Source organism: Coptis chinensis, chromosome 3, assembly GCF_015680905.1.
Source record: "Coptis chinensis isolate HL-2020 chromosome 3, ASM1568090v1, whole genome shotgun sequence".
Lineage (NCBI taxonomy): Eukaryota > Viridiplantae > Streptophyta > Magnoliopsida > Ranunculales > Ranunculaceae > Coptis > Coptis chinensis.
Window position 1 is genome coordinate 70,815,940 of NC_141458.1, and position 18,579 is coordinate 70,834,518.

The following is an 18,579-nucleotide window of genomic DNA, read 5'->3' on the forward strand; positions in this document are numbered from 1 at the left end:
TAGATGATAAGTCAAATGTTATTTATTATGTTAGTAAAACTTTAAACGATGCTCAAAGAAATTATACAACTACGAAAAAAGAATTTTTAGCAGTGGTTTATGCTTTAGATAAGTTTTGTCCTTATTTGGTTGGTACTAAGACTTTAGTTTACACAGACCATGCAGCCTTTAGGTACCTTCTCGCAAAGAAGGATGCTAAATAGACATTGATTCGATGGATTCTTCTCCTGCAAGAGTTCACCTTAGAAATTAAGGATAAAAGATGGGTCAAAAATGTAGTTGCCGACCACTTATCTAGACTAAAAAATGACAGTGATAGTGATTCTGAGTCCATACCTGACTCTTTTCCTAATGAGCATCTCTATGCAATTTTTTCTGCACCATGGTATGCGAACATTGTGAATTATTTAGCTTCTGATATTGTTCCTGATGTTTGGTCAAGAAATGAACGGAAGAAGTTCTTGGCCAGAGTTAAGCTATACTACTGGGATGAGCCCTACCTTTTTAAGTATTGTGAGGATCAGATTATTCGTCATTGTATTCCCCAGTGGGAGTATAATGAGGTTCTATCCTTCTGCCATGACAAAGAGTGTGGTGGCCATTTTAGTGGTATGAAAATAGCAGCTAAAGTTCTTCAATGTGGGTTTTATTGGCCTACCCTTTTTAAAGATGCCCAAGTGCATTGCAAGACATGTGTTCGTTGCCAACAACTGGGACGAATCACTAAACGTAATATAATGCCTTTAAATCCCATTATGGCAGTAGAAATTTTTGATGTATAGGGCATTGATTTTATGGGTCATTTTCCTGCTTCCCATGGTTTTATTTATATTCTTGTTGTCGTGGACTAAGTGTCTAAATGGATAGAGTTCATGGCTTGTCGTAGCAATGACCATAAGACGGTTATGTTTTTTGTTAAGGAATACATTTTCTGTCGATTTGGCATTCCTAAAACCATCATTAGTGATTGCGGAACACATTTTTGCAACAAAGTTGTTGCTTCTCTAGTTAAAAAGTATGGAGTTACCCATAAGGTGGCAACTCCTTATCATCCACAAACTAGTGGCCAAGTAGAAGTCTCTAATAGGGAAATTAAAAAAATATTAGAAACAACAGTAAATCCTGATAGGAAAGATTGGTCTAAGCGTCTAACTGATGCCTTATGGGCGTATAGGACTGCTTTTAAAACTCCTATAGGTATGTCTCCCTTTAGACTTGTATTTGGAAAACCTTGTCACTTGCCCGTTGAATTGGTGCACCGTGCTATGTGGGCTATAGAAAGCCTTAACTTCAATTTTGATGAGGCGGGTGTCAAGTGCAAATTGCAATTAAATGAGCTTGAAGAAATCCGTAGCGATTCTTATGATTTCGCAAAGGATTATAAAGCTAACATGAAACGTGTTCATGATAAACAAATTTTGCGTAAAGAGTTTGTAGTTGGTCAAACGGTCTTGCTTTACAACTCTCGTTTGCATATTTTCCCAGGGAAATTAAAAACCCGTTAGTCTGGTTCTTTTCTGGTTACTGAAGTCACCCCTTATGGGGTAATCACCTTGGTAAATCCCAAGGACAACAATACCTTTCAAGTTAATGGCCAACGGTTAAAATATTTTCACGAGTTAATGTCCCTTGATGTGGAGGATGTCCTTTTACGTGACCCTGTCTATGAAGACTGAACTTTGTTATTGATGTACTTCTTTTCATTTCCATATATTGACGAGTGCACCATTCAGGTAACCAGGCTCTCCCTCTAGAGTGTGTGGTTGTAAGTACTGGATCCTAAGTCCACGTTTAACATAATTTACGTTTTCCACTCTTGCATGTTTTCTCAGTTTTTGAGTCATATTTCTCTATGGTGTGAATTATGTCTTTATTGCTTTATTGCTTTCCCTTATATTAATCCGTATTCATAAAAAGTAAAAAATAAAGAAAACCATAAAAATAGTAATCTAGCAAGTCTCGGGAATCTGACTTTAAAAGACCTACACTTTTAAACAAAATTTTTAATCCTTGTTGTCTAAAATTTGTTTGGGGTTGGGGTATTTGGTCTTTCCTTTTCTTGATCTCTCAACTTCCTATTCTTGTTGTTTATGCCGTTTAGTCATAGTTTGATTCGGGTTGACAATATCTATAAATTTAGATTTTATTTGATCACATAACTTATGTCATGCACGCACTTTGAGGTATTTTCTATTTTCTCATATGTCAACCACGGTTAGAATTGAGTTTTTTATGGGTCATTGGATTGTACTATCTTTGCTGATCATTTTAATAGCTCATTCAAAAAAATCGGACCGTTAACGAATCGAGAATTTCAGTTTTAAGTTTGCACGCATAAGGATAGAATGGGCATTTTTTGAATTTGTTTGGGCTTGGGCCCAAAACCTCGCAGTCACGTGCCTCGCACGTGAGTCTCCAAAACAGCCAAAAACCCTTCGCGTTCATCTTCTTCACTTCACGCCTCCATCAGTTTGATCGAAACCAAAAGAAAAAAAGAAAAGAAATCGTGCGCCCACTCCACTCAAACCAAATTTTGATTCCTTGTTTCATTACCTCTCCCCCACCTTACCCTAACCCCATTTTTGAATTCAAAAACCTCAATGGCTGCTAAAAATTGCAAAATCCTTCCCGAACAAGTTTTCACCTTCGACCAATTTTCCCCCTTTTATGGTGATGAGATGATGCGTAGGAGATGGAAGAAGTTGTGGTATATGGAGAATGATTTTTACCATCAGGATTTGGTTTTGAATTTTTACAAGAAGAGGGAAATTGAGGGAAGGAAGATTTTTGTGAAGGTGAATGGGACGAGGAGAGAAGTGTGTACGGGGATGTTGTCTAGGATTATGGACGTTGATACAAGACACAACCTCGTAATCCGCGATCTGAGGAATCGCGATGGGGGTGGGATCAAGGCATTGATGAAAGAGATCGTATTGGAAGGAGAGTACAATCGCGAGATCGCGTTGTGTTCGACGATCGTCTCTCTCGAGAACCAACCAAATTGGGTCAGAGCTCGATGGGTTGGTAAGAACATCATTGGCACCTTGAAAGTCAGTGACATCAGTTTGAACTGTCTGCACATTCTCTGGGTATTGCAAGAGAAGAGGTATGATTTTTGCATCCTCGACTTTGTGTTAAATATGATTAGAGGCGTTGGAAGCCATACTGCACCCTTCCCTGTATTGATTACTAAGATCATGCTACATTTTGGAGCTGTTCCGAAAACTGATCGGATTATGTTGAAGTTGCATTCAAATGCAAAGTTTTATTTGGAATGTATTCAGAAGACGTGGCGGTTGCCTGAGGATAGGGTTGTTGATTCGGATGATGATGAGGAAGAGATGACATGTTTTGAGGCCGATGCCTTGGAAAAGGCTACTTCTGATGTAGAACGCATGGCATTGCTTCACCGTGGCCTGCGTTCTCTTAATACCATTTGTGTGGATCTACGGACTAGGTAGGTTAACATCCATCAGAATTTTGAGGAGCTCAGTGCTAGTAACCGAGAGCTCCAGGCTACCATGGAGACCCTAGTCCAGCGTGATAAAGAGCGTGAGCAATTAATGAACGCATATATAGAGGGTCAGCGGAAGTTCCAAGTAGAAGTTCTACGACGCTTGTCACCTTATCAGAGTTCTACTTCTGACGATTCTGAGAGGCATGAGCGTCGTCGATGCAGGACTGATGGCTCTTAACCATCCTCATCTCGTGGCTAGTAGTTTAGTTGTATGGTGTTTAGGATATTTTCCCTGTTTTTAGTAGAATTTTATTTTTAGTTGTTTAGTTAAGTGGGTAATTTTGAATTATGTAATTGTTTTTGAATATTTGGTTGTAGTTGAATTTTAAGTTAATTAAATTTTTGTCCAAGCATGCTATTGTTTTTCATGAATCCCACCTTCCCGATTTGTTTGGGGGTGGCATTAATTGTTTAGCATTGCTTTTTTTACTCTATCCACCGTTTTGGAAGTATGTGTTGCAAGTTTGTGAGAATCTAATTATGTGAAAGTGTTACTAATTTGGTGTAGCTAGGATTAGCTAGTGTTATAGTGGTGAAAATTTTAAGGAATGGAATTGGAAGGTTGCTATTTTAATTTCAAGTCATTAGGCTATTGGTTTGTTTTTGGAATAATGAATCTGGTATGTTTCTGTTTGGTTTTAGAAATATTCTGTTTCCATCAAGTTGCCTTAACAATCTGGGCAACTTGTGGAACTAGATTAAGAAACTAAACCTCTGTAAATCCTTGGTTCACCCTACACTCCACACCACACCTCTCACTTTGCACCTCTCATTGTTATCTCTCACTTTTATTTTTTACTTTTCAAGTCAGAGCACTCAAAGTATACGGAGCACGCCCCGCGCCCTAGTTTGCTTATTCCTGAGCGCGCCACGCCCTCAAGTGCCTGGAAGTCGAAAGTAAAACAAGAGCACGCCCCCACGCCCTTCACAGCCAATTTTTGAGAGGCCCGCGCCTTGGCCTTTGCAGCTCTAGAGTGTGTTGTTTGATATGAAGTCTCTTACACTCATACCGGAGCAGTCTTTCGAATATTTGTTCTCAAGTGACACGTACGGATCTTGGTTTCGCGAAGTGATCATACAAGCAGGATGGCAGTCTCTAATGGTAAGTTCTGATGAACTTTACTCTCCTGCACTTACAACGTATTTTTATGAACATTGTAAATTCTTTTATCGGATGGATGGAGAACACGTGCTCTATATCACCATTAATGACAAAACAATGGACATAACCAAGTTCTTGTTGCCCTTTGCTGTTGACCTTCCTATGCCTGCCGAAATCACGGACTTATGGGGTTATTTAGTTGATAATTTCTCTGCCTACAACTATAAGTTTTTGCATGAGACATATGGGGCAGGAATTTTCCGTGTAGAGGACCAAGGGCATTATAACATAGCCCTTGGTAGCTTGTCCCTTAACGTGGGCACGGTGATGTTCTTTATCATGCTAAACATATTAGGGGAGTGGCGTTTTTCTTCTGCGAATGACGCCACTTGCGATGTTTTCCTTGCTCTAGCTGAGGGACGTCTACTATATGACATTCCCAAGACATTAATGTCTAGTTTAGCACGAGCCCAGAGTATGAGGCATAAGTACCTTCTTATGCCTATTTTAGTTTGCTGCATAATGCTGTGTTTCTTTCCTACTTTTTGTACCCGTTTCACGGATTGGGTTGGGGTTGACATTGTAAGACCCACCAATTGCATTATACGCTCACTTTGTGCTTGGCAAGGGTGGAGGCTACAACCTAATTGGGTTGCCCCTTACACCCCATCCGACCAAGTGGCGCTTAACAGGTTAGCAAATGTAGATGATAAATGGCATGAGGCCTGACAAATCATCATGGCGTGGCAAGATGCGAAGGAACCTCATTTCTTTATAGAAGAGGTTGACAATGCCTAAATGCTGGATATGAGGTAAGTTTTAATTTTTGTTCGTGTTTGCTTATGTCCCAAGCAATTTAATTCTTTGTTTTCCCCATAACGGGTGGAACTCATATAGAATTGTGTCTATTTTTATTTATCTAGATTAGTATGTTTTAACTTTGTTTTGCAGGTGTTCTTCAATTTTCACGCGTTTCCATGGTATTTTCCTATCCTTCTTATTTCTATACTTTGAGGACAAAGCATGATTTTATTTGGGGGCATAGAAACACGCGTAATTTAAGGCACCTATTAGGATATAGATATGTATAATATGCACTTGTTTTCTAGTAAAAAATTCAAAAAAATATAAAATATAAAATAAATAAAAAGTTTATGCTATACACTTAGGAATATTGGTATTGTTTCTTTTTCTATGATGATAATAGTCTAGAAGTTTCACGTTAGTTTTTGCATTAGAATAGTTTTTAGAAACTTAGGTTAAAATATAGGTAATAATCTTTGCATCTTTCTATAAATATATTGCATGAGCATCTATGTTTGTATTGGCAGTAAGTTTCTGAAATCTATGCTAGAGTACTTATCTTACAAATCTTGCGAGAATATAGCCTAAAGCCTTATATGAGTGAAATATTTGGGAAATGACACAAAGGAGAAGTAAATTCCGAATAGAGAAATCACACGTCCACTTGCTTGATCACTATACCATATCCTAAGCGAGAATTTAGGCCCTTTTTGGATCGATATAGCCAGAAATTTAAACCTATATGGAATTATTTTCCACTAGTTGCCCCTTTGAGCCTTTCTTTAGCCTTTCATAAACCGCAAATCCTTTACCCTTTTATAAAACAAAATAAAAATAAAAATTAGCCTACCCATTTTTGAATGAGTTTGAGAATAGATATTAAATGAAGAATAAAGAGAAAAACCTTTGAAACCAAGAATTTGTTAGTTGTTTCAAATAAGAAAAGGAAGTTTCCATCCAAAGAAAAGAAAACAAATAAATAAATAAAATAAAAAGTTAGAACTCCAAAAACAGAATCAAAGGAGTCAAAAGCAAAAAGAAAAATAAAAAAAAAGGCTAATGATGGAAACAAAGTGTAGAAGCAAAGTAAAGAACAAGGTTTTCTCTAGTTACGTAATATGAAGACTCTATTATCTTAGACTGGTTCTTTTTGAATATCCATTTCCTTCCTTCTTAAACCATCTCTTAATCCTCGCAACACCTAATAAAGACCTCTAGCTCAATTAGGAATATGTTAGTGTGATAGTAAGTGGCAGATGTGTTTGATCAACTTTGGCTTCCTTGTGTGTCATTGAGATTGTAAGGTAAAGTGTGCCCACTGCACACTGGAGTGAGCGAAACTTGAGTGGAAAAATTTGAGTGGTTTTTGTCTTGACATTTATGTGAGGGCATATTTAAGGACGCTATTCCAAAGTTTCATAAATGGACCTGTTATTGCATTTCATAGAATACTTCATTATATATATGTTTATTCGTAGATGATTGATTATTAGGCACATATTAGCTCAGGTTTCGACTTGATTATTCTGTATTCATTGCTAATGAGAAGGATAGATATTTGATAATAAGTAAGGAAACAATAGTTTTATTTCTTAGTCGTTGTAGTATAGATGAAGTTTGTGAGTACCTTTTTTGGAAAACTCTCACGAGTCTATAACTTGTCCACTTGGGAATTCCTAGTGGTTTAAGGCCTTGTTGCATATGGTCAATGCAATCGCACTCAGCGAAACGAGATTAGTTAGAACTCCATTTTTGGTCACTTATTTTAATTTCTCATATTTGCTTGAGGACAAGCGAAATGCTGTTTGGGGGTGGTTTGATAAGAGCCCAAAACTGTAGTTTTAACCCCTTAACAATATTGCTTTTAGACTAATTATGTGAGTAATAAATAAGAGTTAGTGTTGTTTACGTGCTTTTGTGTATTTCAGGTATTGGAGTCGAATATGTGAAGAAATATGTCTCTTTTGCAAAATAAAGGAGCAAAGGTTGGTTGCTAAGAAGTTCTATGATTAAAGGCCACGATTCAAGGAGAAAAAGCCTTTTTAAAGCTCGGTCAAAGTTGAAAAGTCAAAGTCAACGCGGGCAGAAATAGCGTATAAAAGTCAATAGAACTTCCAAAGGCCATATCTTTGGACTCAGACCTCGAAATTAGGCCTACCATATGTTAAAACGAACGGCTCGGAAAGAGATTTCTAATGGTCTAAGTCTTGACCCAATTAGAGGAGCAGAAGTAGGCGAAAAGGCTATTGCAATAATTTCCAGTAGAAAACCCCTTTTTGGACCGAAGTAATCAAGTTTTGGGCTCGATTTTATGGCCCAAAATATGGTTCCAAAGCCTATGCACAAATTTGTAGACCTAGTTTCTTTTATATAAATAGGACTAAGGCCAAACTCTTAATCTCTCATAGATTAGATTCATAATATAGATTAGACTTAATTAATTAGTCAGTACTTAGTTTTTAATACAGTTTTGAATCATTAGACTCTTTTTCATTAGATTAATAAAGTAATTTTACATTTCTTCAAGGATGTCTTCTTCTTATTCATTTATTAATGATAGTTTGATGAATCAAAGCTACAATCTCCATTAGAGGGATTTGAGGAAGCTTTGATGAAAACTTAATTGTGTTAGTATAAAAGTAGTTGTAATAATCTATTCCACTCTAGAAGGTAGTTAATTCGCCATGAGAATGGGTTTAAATTGCCTCACATGCTAATTATTAGTTGGCAGAAATTGCCATGAATAATTAGGGATTAGAAATACCCAATCTTTATGTGAAAACATATAGATTATGATTACAACAAATCTATGCTAGTTTATTAAGTATGAATCAAATTGGAATCAAATCCCCCTAATTCCTTCCCATATTCACATCTTAGTATTGAATTACCGTAGTATAAATTACATCATTTTAATTAGTATTCAATCACCACATTAGTATATTTTTATTTCATTACTCTCATCGATTTTGTTAGAATTACATAAACTAGGAAATCTTTACATCTAAATGAACTAGGAGTGGAACGAATTCTCTACTCCAATTATATTCTGATTCACGAGAGTAGAACTTTGATTAATAGCGTAAATTCGTATGCTTTACTTCTGTTTAAGTTTAATTAGTTAAGTAGAACTTCAACCATGTGTTCGCCCAAGTTCATTAATACAATCAATCAAAACTCATATTTCCTTATTTTTTTCATTTTTTTTTCTAACTATTACAAGCAAGTTCCACTAATTAGATTACTATATTACAAAATCCAGATTTGGATTTCAACTACACACCGCAAAAGAACTGGAACTGGAAAAATTGGACAGCTGTGTGTGGAGGTGACTAGGCGGTCGCACTCTATCAATGGGCGGACGCCCGCCGACTCCGGTGAAGTTGAGTCAGTTTTCGGCTATAACTTTAGCTCTTCTCCTAGGTGTTGATCTTGAACTTGGATTTGCAACATAGTAACTCAGTAATGAAAAATAACAAAATAAATTAACGAAAATTAGAAAATAAGAAGTGAAGAGGTGAGAAAGGTGCTCCCCTTCTTAGATACTCGACCATTCATTTTTGCTCCTTCAATCCTCGGTAGCGGCACCATTTGAAGCTGTTGTTTAGTGGTAGTGACTTCAAAAGATTGATTTGAAAAAGGGTCACCATAGATTGTTTGGGCTTAAATGATGGGAGTTAAAGAAAGGAAGGTAGAATCTCTAGTTTATGACAAGTTGGTTTTTAAGCTATGAAGAACATTGAAAGTTAAGTTGTAAATGATTGAATGACAAAAACATTGAAAGGAAAGATTGAAATGAAAAACAACAAAAAGAAGATTGATTGATTGCAAGATAAAAGAAAATAACAAGATTGAAATGAAGAACAGTAAAGTAAATGATTTGAATTGAAAAACAAGAAAATAAATCCTAATGACACTAGATTAAGTCTAGGTGTCTTCTACTCCTACAAACCAAGTGGTTTGGACCGTAAATGCAATGGATGTTGATGTTAGCACTTTTGCGGGGTAAAGATTTGAAGTTTCTTTATCCGTTTTCGTACTAACACTCAAGTTCTTTACTCACGTTCTTCGTGTGTATTGTTAGAGTAAGGGTTCGTTCCAACTTAAGACAAGAATGACATTACAACTAGAATTGTTCAAGGAAAATTAGTGAGAAGGAATTTTTTGATGATTGAGTTATACTAAAACTACTTAGCTTACTTTTAGATTCTTAAATTAAGGTTACGTAAACATGCACCACTAAAAAAACGAGAAATGGATAGATAGAAAAGGGTGGAGAGTTAAATCCACTCATGTGAAGACAAACCTCTATTAATTGAATCTAGTCTATTGCATCTTTAATCTTTCTTAGAATTCATAGACAAATCTTAATAAAGATTAGAGTTTTGATCCCTAACAGTATAACTCATCTCTAAGATCATATTGCTAGCATGAGAAACAAAAGCAATGACTTATCTCTAAGAAATCACCTCAATTCCTAACTAGACTCTACACCAACTACCATTTTGGGGTAGGATATATAAAGTCTAGTTTATTTGTCCTAAACAAATAACTAGAATTCAATAACAAAAGTTATTCCTCACATGAGCTTCATTAACCTTCCACAAAGGAAGGTTTTAACTCATGATCATGGGATTACCATGCTCATGTGTTATGTGTTATGCTATTATGAAAGAGCAAGAAGAAAAATAAGAGAAGAAACTAACTTTGCCTTAAGGAAATGTTAAGTACAAAATTCCCCCTATTACCATAATCCAAAGTCAAGTCTTACTAATTAATGAGATGCAAGGTGTCATATGGTGCCAATTAATGATATGAAAGGTGTTATGTGGTGCCAATTATTTGTTTGACTTGTGAGCTTGACTTGGGACATGATGACTCATCCAATCTTGTGGGCCCAGAAAGTGGGTCCACGTGCTGTGTCTAGTGGCGGGTCTGTCTTTTGGCATTTTTACAACTTCCCGCCTTTGCGTATAGTTTGTCACAGTGATCGTCTGAGCAACTCACTTGCCGAATTTGGAGTCTTGGTTCAAGAGATATGAGCTTCGGAAGTTTGATGCTCTGTGCACGTAATTCCGTTTCTGACTTGATTATATCCTGTTTGAGTCTTTGGGCTTTAGTCCGGCTTTGTTGGGCTTCACATGAGCTTAATTGGAAAGCTTTATGTATACTCACTATTCCGTGCTTAAATGCTGGCTTTATCATCATTTTTACTTTGGTTGCGCAAACCTGCAAACCTGCAAAAACACGAAAATACGATTATTTCATGATTATTAAGCACATAATTAACCAAAATGTTACGTCTTTACAGGGTTTTATAATATAGTTTTGGGTGCTTATCAGATGTTTTTTTTCTCTCCCTAACTTCTAGATTATATACCCCTACTTTTGCCTTTTACTGATTTGCCCTTCTCTATTATAATTGACACCTCACACCTCACACCTCACACTTCACTTTTTACTTTTGATTTTTCCTTTTGCTTTTTGATTTCTCCTTGATCAAGATAGGTTTTAGAGAAATTCATCTTCTGAGTTAAGGACATCCATCTTTGGTCTTTAGAGTTGAGGACTTGACTTTCAGCTCCTTAGTTCTAAGTCCTTGACCTTTGACCGTTGACTTTGACCTTTGACCGTTGACTTTTGACCTTTGACTTTGACTTTGATTTTTAACTTTTTCAGCACTTTTTCATGGCAGCTTTGAATCTTCATAATAAGCATAATTAATGATCCTTCTCATGCTAATACGCAGCTTTCACGATAAGTGGTCTGAATTTCTCTGTAACCTGAAAAAGGCAATAAAAGCTATGAGTTGTCTTTTTATTATGCATAAGGAGAGTTGTAATGGAAAAATGTAAGGGTAATAAAATGCACATTTGGGAGCTGATCAGACATCCATAACAACAAATGGAGTGAGCATTAGCCAAACAACGCGCCATCAAACCGGTGTTATGGTTTCAGTTTATGACTGTGGTACAACTTCAGTATTCAGGTTAGGCCATTACCTAAACCAACCGTTTAACTTTCCAGAACATCTCAATAGTTGTTCGAGTTCTTCAATTAAAGACAGTTTGTTGTGAAAAGGGGAGTAGTATTCTTATATTTTATTTTTGTAATCCAATCCGTACATACCCAATCTCTGCATAATTACACCTTGAGGGGGAATGTTAAGAAGTATATTGTTGAAGTATGTGGGTGTGCACCTATCAGTTCGGAATGTCAAAACTGAACCGTATCTAATATTTCCTTTCTCATGTGAAGGGTAATTTAACACATAACGTAGGTTATATATATATATATATATATAACTATTGGGTAAAGTATGAGTATTCCCTCTAACCCTTATTTTCCAGCCTCTATTATTCTCCCTTTAGGTTTCTCTTATTACAATAATGTCAGAACTTTCCTAACATCACCAAGAAGATTTAGGGTTCAGACCTAGGGCTACACGTTTTCTGGTCACCGGTGGTCGAATTTCAGCGACTGGTGACCGGCAGGTGGTCATATTCCAGTGAAAAATAAATTATTATGGTCATTTTGTTTTCTCTTCTCGTTTTGGTAGTATATTGTTGTTTCTGGGGTTCATACAAACTTCTATGGTGCTCGGATTTAGTGGTATATTGATTTATGCTCTTGGTTTTATTGTCTATGTGGATGGTCTGTGATTGTTTTATTAGTAAATGGTTTCTATTAGTAAGGCTAGGTTTGTCCTAAAGGTAAGGGTTTAACCTAAACCTTAGCCACCAAGGTTAGAGATGTGTCCTCCATGGCACTATTCGATCTCTTGGAATTACTGCTCAAGTTCTTTTTGTTAAGTTATGTTGTCTAGGCGTTGTTGTTTTGTTTGTTGGAGCCTAGTTGTTGTTGGTCTTTGTGCGAAGCTTGGATCAATTTATAGTGTGGATTGTTTGTTTGTTAATCGATGAACTCCTGTTTGTGGATTTCTTGCTTGTGGGTTTACTCTCTATTCGTGGGTACGAGACCTTTGAGTTTGCATGTGAATAAGTTTGTGGCACATACCAAGTATTTGATCCAATGCCTCAGTTAAACTTAGTTGTGTTCCGCTTTAAATTTCAGCATGATATATCCTATTTTTACCCTGTATTATTGGTCCCATAAGTCAACATCCGGTATCAACATGCTTATGGTTATCTCTCCTCTTCCAAGAAAGGATATTTTGTGGTGGTGTGGACTATTTCAAGCTTGGGGTGAAAAAGAAAAGAAAAGAAAATGGATATGTATAGTGATATTGAGGCAGGTCTGCCATGTTTTGTCTGGTATTTAACCTGGTGGTGGTGTTTTAAGTGTTTGAACGACGTTTGTCTTGTTCTTGGCTGGTGTTGGATCTTGTGTGGATGAAATTCGTTAGTTGTTCTACCCCCAATGTTGCATAAGGAAGTGTTTATGGTACCCTCAAAACATGTTTATGGTTATTATGTGTTGTTGTTGATACTACCATGGTCAAACTTCTTGCAGATCAAGCCTCATCCCTACCATGATCTCTATGCACCATTTATAGTTTCTCAAATTGAGGAACAATTTTATGGCATAGTAAGTGATATTATTGGCCTTATTGTGTTTGCCATAGTACGTGCAGTGATACTAGTGGCCTTTTGTGTGCCTGAGGCAAGTGTGCCTGAGGCCATTTGTGTGTTGTTGGGTGCTAATGTTTGTGGTTTGTTGTGGTTGTTGTTTGAAGCTTGGAGATTGTAGTTGATGGCGTTCGGAAGTATTCTAGTAATGGGGAGTGTTAGAAGCTATTATGTTTGATGTTTTCCATCGGTTAATAATTGATTGATATGATACTTCACCCCTTTGAATTGGAGCTACGATTGTGTGGATTAGATGCAACTCAACCATTATTCGTCGTGTTGGTCAAGCTCTTCCATTGTTCGGTGCACCCAGTTCTTGAGCTACCTTTATATGAGGAGCATTTATTGTTGGAGACTTAGAGCTACCATAGCATATGTGCCTAGAGCATTTTGGAGCTAGCGAGACCTACGAGTCTGGAGCTTTTGTTTTTGTTTATTGATATTGTTATGGGTGCTTGTTCGAGGATGATACTTATGGCTGGAGCTTGGAAATGGATATGTTATCTATCTATCATATTTTTATTTGCTTTAAGGGGAGTCTTATTGACATACTTCGTTGGGGTTAGCTTTGTAATTGCAAGCTTGAAATATACATAGTCTATATATTTCGGCTTGAGGGCGGAGTGTTGAGATATAACTTATGTTAGTGTGTTGGATTAGTCCCACATAGGTTAGAAGAGCAGTCTTTTAAGTGTTCCTCTCCTTTTATAAGGAGAGAGCCCTTTGTATTATCAATCCCAAGTAACAACATATAAATTATTTAGACTTTTACACTTAATACTAGTGGACGAAAGAATGGTATAATTTGTTGATGTGTTCACGATATTTCAGACTTTCACACTTTGAAAACAAAAAATAAAAGAAAAACCAATGCTAAACTAGCATTCCTTAAACCCGAGATCTCACGATAGGATATCTCTAACTCTACAAAAAAATATGATTTTTTTTTTTTTTTTTTAATGGTGGTTGCCTGTTACAAAAATATGAATAAATGTTGGACCAAAGAGTGATACATATCCATGGTATATGGAGATATTTAGTCTACTTTGTGTCATAGTACAAAATATCAAGATATGGCAAAATATCGACCACTGATTTATGGATATGTATCGTGGATATATCCCCCTCTGTGTGAATATATTACATTGGGGCATCTGGAAATATTGTGGATATATCGACAAATATCGCAAAATATCGATCGACTGTGTGTGGGTATTGCTAACTGCAAATATCGTGGATATATCGCGATATATCGTGATATATCAACAAATATTGCAAAAAATATCTACAAATCATCTATATTTTCTTTGAATGTGGTCATACTTTTAATATTTTCTTTGTACATATTTAAGATGATTATATGTCGTTATAAAGTCATATTCGAAATTTCAAATATTTAAAAAGTCAAACAAATTACTACACTGGTTGTAACGCCTCAGGATTAAAGAAATATTACAAAACGTTAATAGGACTACGTTCAATTTTTATTAATTAAAATCAATGATAAATCATCATTTTTATTTTATAAAATCTGGCAGAATCTCCTATGTATTTTCAACATTTAAAACACGTAAATCATGTCATAACCTGAAAATCAAAATAATACAATTCTCATTGATTCAACATTTCCAAGATATGTATATATATGCTCTACTACTCTACTACTCTACATGTATATATATATATATATATAAACACATTAAATAAGATTAAATATCCACTTCCATAACAAAATACATGAAATAAAATAAATGAAAGTTACACAAAATGAAATTACAGTACATGAGATACAACAAATTACTACTCTGGTAACATTCTGGACTCACATGTGGAAGAGCTCAAGTCTATGCCTTCATTATGGATTACTAGCCTTTGTTGAATGTCTTTTACTTTATCTTCCATAATGTCTGAGTTAATGCATATTTTCTCTATAGTATCTTTAATACGTTGTAAGATATTGTTTCCTTCATTTCGTACAACATTACCATCATTTGTTGTATTTATCTCCATAATTGTGAATAACACGACGATCTGTACCTTTAACACGTTCGTTTCAGAATATAAAACTATTCAAACTCCTGTTGATTTCCATGAAAGTATTATCGAGGACGAGTTGGAAATGATCTATTGCTGTTTGTTAACAAATTCAAGAATACAATAATTAGAAGTCAATTTATGTACGTATTAAAATGACAATTGAATAAAAACAAATCTTTATTAATTAAACCATTAAAACAAAAACTCTAACATGATAAAAAACCAAAAACCAATACAAAGACACTCAAACTTTATTCAAAACCAACCGAGAGAAGAAAGACATAACACCTTTGCCTTTGCGAGAGCTTGTGCTTGGAACATTGGTGTTCTCTTTGGTTGGAGCCCTCCTCGCAGAACCTCTGGTACTCATCTCTAGATTGCCGCCGAGCCATCTCAAACTTGTAGTCATCCTCGTCTGAGTCTTCTCCAGGAGGGTGTGCATACATGGCAGCTTTATAATGTGTTCTTGAGCTTTGTTTTTTTTTTTTTTTTTTTTTTTTCTCAATTCCGGACTCAATTACTTGTCGGAACATGTCTCGAATTTCCTTTCCACACTTCAAGCATTTCTCAACATTTTTGTTCCCTCCGCCAAGATGTACTTTAAGCCTTGTAATGCCACCTCCAGCTAAAATCTTATCACAGTATTTGCACTGTATCCCGTTTTTATTTCCAGGGATACGAATAGCATGGTCCCACCCGATATCAAATCCCTTTGTCATTTCTAACCTCATTTAATACAAACGAGAATAATTTAATATATACATCAAACCAAAACATAATTAAATTTGATGATTCCTATTTAAAAATACATGGATCAAGTACGTGGTCCTATAACTCAAATTCCAACGTTGCCTTAATTGTGTCTGACGCTTTTTCTACATTTAATTCTAATAGTCAAGCATCCAAATATTAACAATATCAAACAATTACAGTCAAGTTCGAAACCGGCATCCGGGCTTGTGATTGGAATTAACCAATCTTTAAACAAGTAGAAACTCTTAGATCACCCGTAGGTGCACCGTGTTCTGGAACCAAACTGTACTTTGAGTGATATCAAGAATATTAAGAACTAAAGAAGAATATGAACTAACAAGAGTAAAAAGAAACTCCAAGCTTTTATTGATATTCCAGATTGGAAAATATCTAGCAACTATGTTAAACCAGTTGGAAAAGAAGGTGGAGGACATGCAAACTGTGTCGGAGACAAGGAATTAGGTGCCTCATTTGTCTACAAGCAATTAGGCAATATGGAAACTGTTGGTAGATACAAAACTCTTGTAGACCTCAAGAAGAGCAAAGTCTGTATCTCAAAATTTTAGTTATTTATGCTAATTTACTTTAACTAAGTGGCTAACTAAGTTACTTATCTTTCGGATTTGTAGGCATACTTCTACAGCGGTGGAGATATACAAAGCCTTTGTTTGAGCCATGGTGCACGAGCTCTGGTGCGAAAGAAATAGAAGGAAGAAAAAGAACCTGAAGCTCGCAGAACAATAGCTCAGTTTCAAGATTATGTCTTACATGAAGTTTTATTTTCGAAAATCTGTCTGAAATGGATGACTCACCAGCGAAATTGAGTTCTGGCTGCTAGACTAGGACTTGATCTTAATTACACTGTTCATGAACAAATCGGTTGCACTTGGAAAGGCCTAGAGGAAGATTACCACATGCTCAATACCGATGGATCTGTTCAGCAAGCTGGTAATGGCTATGGAGGGACTATCAGAGACTCGTAGGGGAACGTCCTTTTGGGGTTTGCGGGAAGTTCCTCAAAGCCTTCGGTCATCTACCAAGAACTTCTTGCTATTGTTGTGGGCTTTAAGCAAGCCCAATTACTAAGCATAGCAAAATTGGAGATAAACTCTGACTCCTTAGGCGCTATCAACATCATCAATGGCAGGGTTCATGGCCCATGGTACTGCACCAATTTAGTGGCCCAGATAAAATCCCTTAAAAGTTCTTTTGGGGATTGTATTTTTAAGCATGTGTATAGAGAGGGTAATCAAGCAACTGATTACCTTTCGAAGTTGTATAGATCATCTACTGATCAGGTGGTTTCCTTTTCCCCTCCTCTGGACTTTAAGTTATACTCTATTATAGAAGAGGACAGGAAAGAAACTATGTACTTCAGAGAATATCTTAATATAGGTTGAGGTCGGCCATAACCTCTAAACTTTTTAAAAAAAAAAAGTTACTTATCTTTCTCAGAAGGCAAAAGGTCTGGTTGAACTTACACAAAACAAAAAGAAATAGAGAAATTCAGAGTTTTGGTTCCTCGACAGTGAGTACTTACCTCTGATGGATGCAAGGGCTTAATAATAGTTTAGTAGTCATTTGAGAACTTCTCTATAGCACCAATCTCAATAATAAGAGCTAGTGTTTCACCCGCTACCATACCCATAGATGGATCACTTTCATCTAGTAGATTGAAAAGATAAGGTATTGACCTGCAACGAACCACAAATGCATGTAAATTTCTTGCATCGAAATACCATACCAAAATTGAATCTTGTGAATTTAGGATTGACAATAGGCACTCACTCGTTCCAAAGCTTTGGACTTGTACTCCAACTATTCAAGCTTGCAAGTAGAAAGGACCAAGCAGATATAGCAGCTATTAGTACTTGATTATTGCGTTCACTTGTTGCTTCCTGAATAACACCAATAAATTTCAATCACCCAGTTCACTTATCAATAGCAGTTTTTCAAAGAAATAGTAAGCTCAAGTACCAATTTGTGATGAAGAAAATCCCATATCACTTGCATTGAGCATTAAGTATCTTGAGGATCGTATTGTCCGACAAAGGTAACAATTGCCAAAGATTCCAATAACTATGATCATACAGTGAAATTACACAAAAACAGTTCAGTATACAAACAACATTCTTATCATGGTTAAAAATGATAGAATAAATCCCAAGTGTCTTGTTATATCATACTTACACATAATAAACTCGATGGATCAGAATCAAGCTTCAAAGCTTGGGAGATTCGAGGAATTGAGTCTTCTAGTATTTCATGTTCTACTCGAATATCTTGACAGCCGATAGTGAGGGACAACAATCCTACAAATCACAACGCCAGAAAATGCATGTTTTATTAAATAAGATTACTGGAAAATAGAATGTGTTAGTTACTTCAAAGGATTAAAGATTACTAAGGGTGCGAGAAGCTAAAATTATCTCGTTGGTAGATTTAGACCTGATGGAGATGAGGCACGAGTAGAGTAGAGCTATAGAACTGCAACAACAGAATGAAGTTTGATATACAAAGTAATTTACTGATAAAAGGAGACTCGTTGAGTTTGAGAGGTGTGCGAGAGACCGAGAGTGGAGAAGAATGAGCTTTTATAGCCATCAAAATTTCGCGTGGGAGAGGGTAGGAGTAGCCTTTTTTTGTTTGTTCGTCGGTTTACGAAACTCTCCAGTTTCTTTCTCTTGCCATCACCACCACCAATTATATCCGAAAATATCGTGATATATCCACAAATATCATTGATACTTACACTAGTATTTATCCAAATTACTATC

At 36.1% G+C, this 18,579-nt stretch overlaps 1 long non-coding RNA gene across 1 annotated transcript; it reads right to left on the bottom strand.

Annotated features, from left to right (window-relative positions):
* Positions 1–17,358: 17,358 nt before the first annotated feature.
* Positions 17,359–17,888, bottom strand: LOC147510629 (uncharacterized). The gene is made up of 3 exons (XR_015216825.1): positions 17,780–17,888; positions 17,591–17,700; positions 17,359–17,496 (listed from the first exon to the last, which is right to left on the bottom strand). It is a non-coding gene; the product is annotated as an uncharacterized LOC147510629 (long non-coding RNA).
* Between the last annotated feature and the right edge of the window lie 691 nt (positions 17,889–18,579).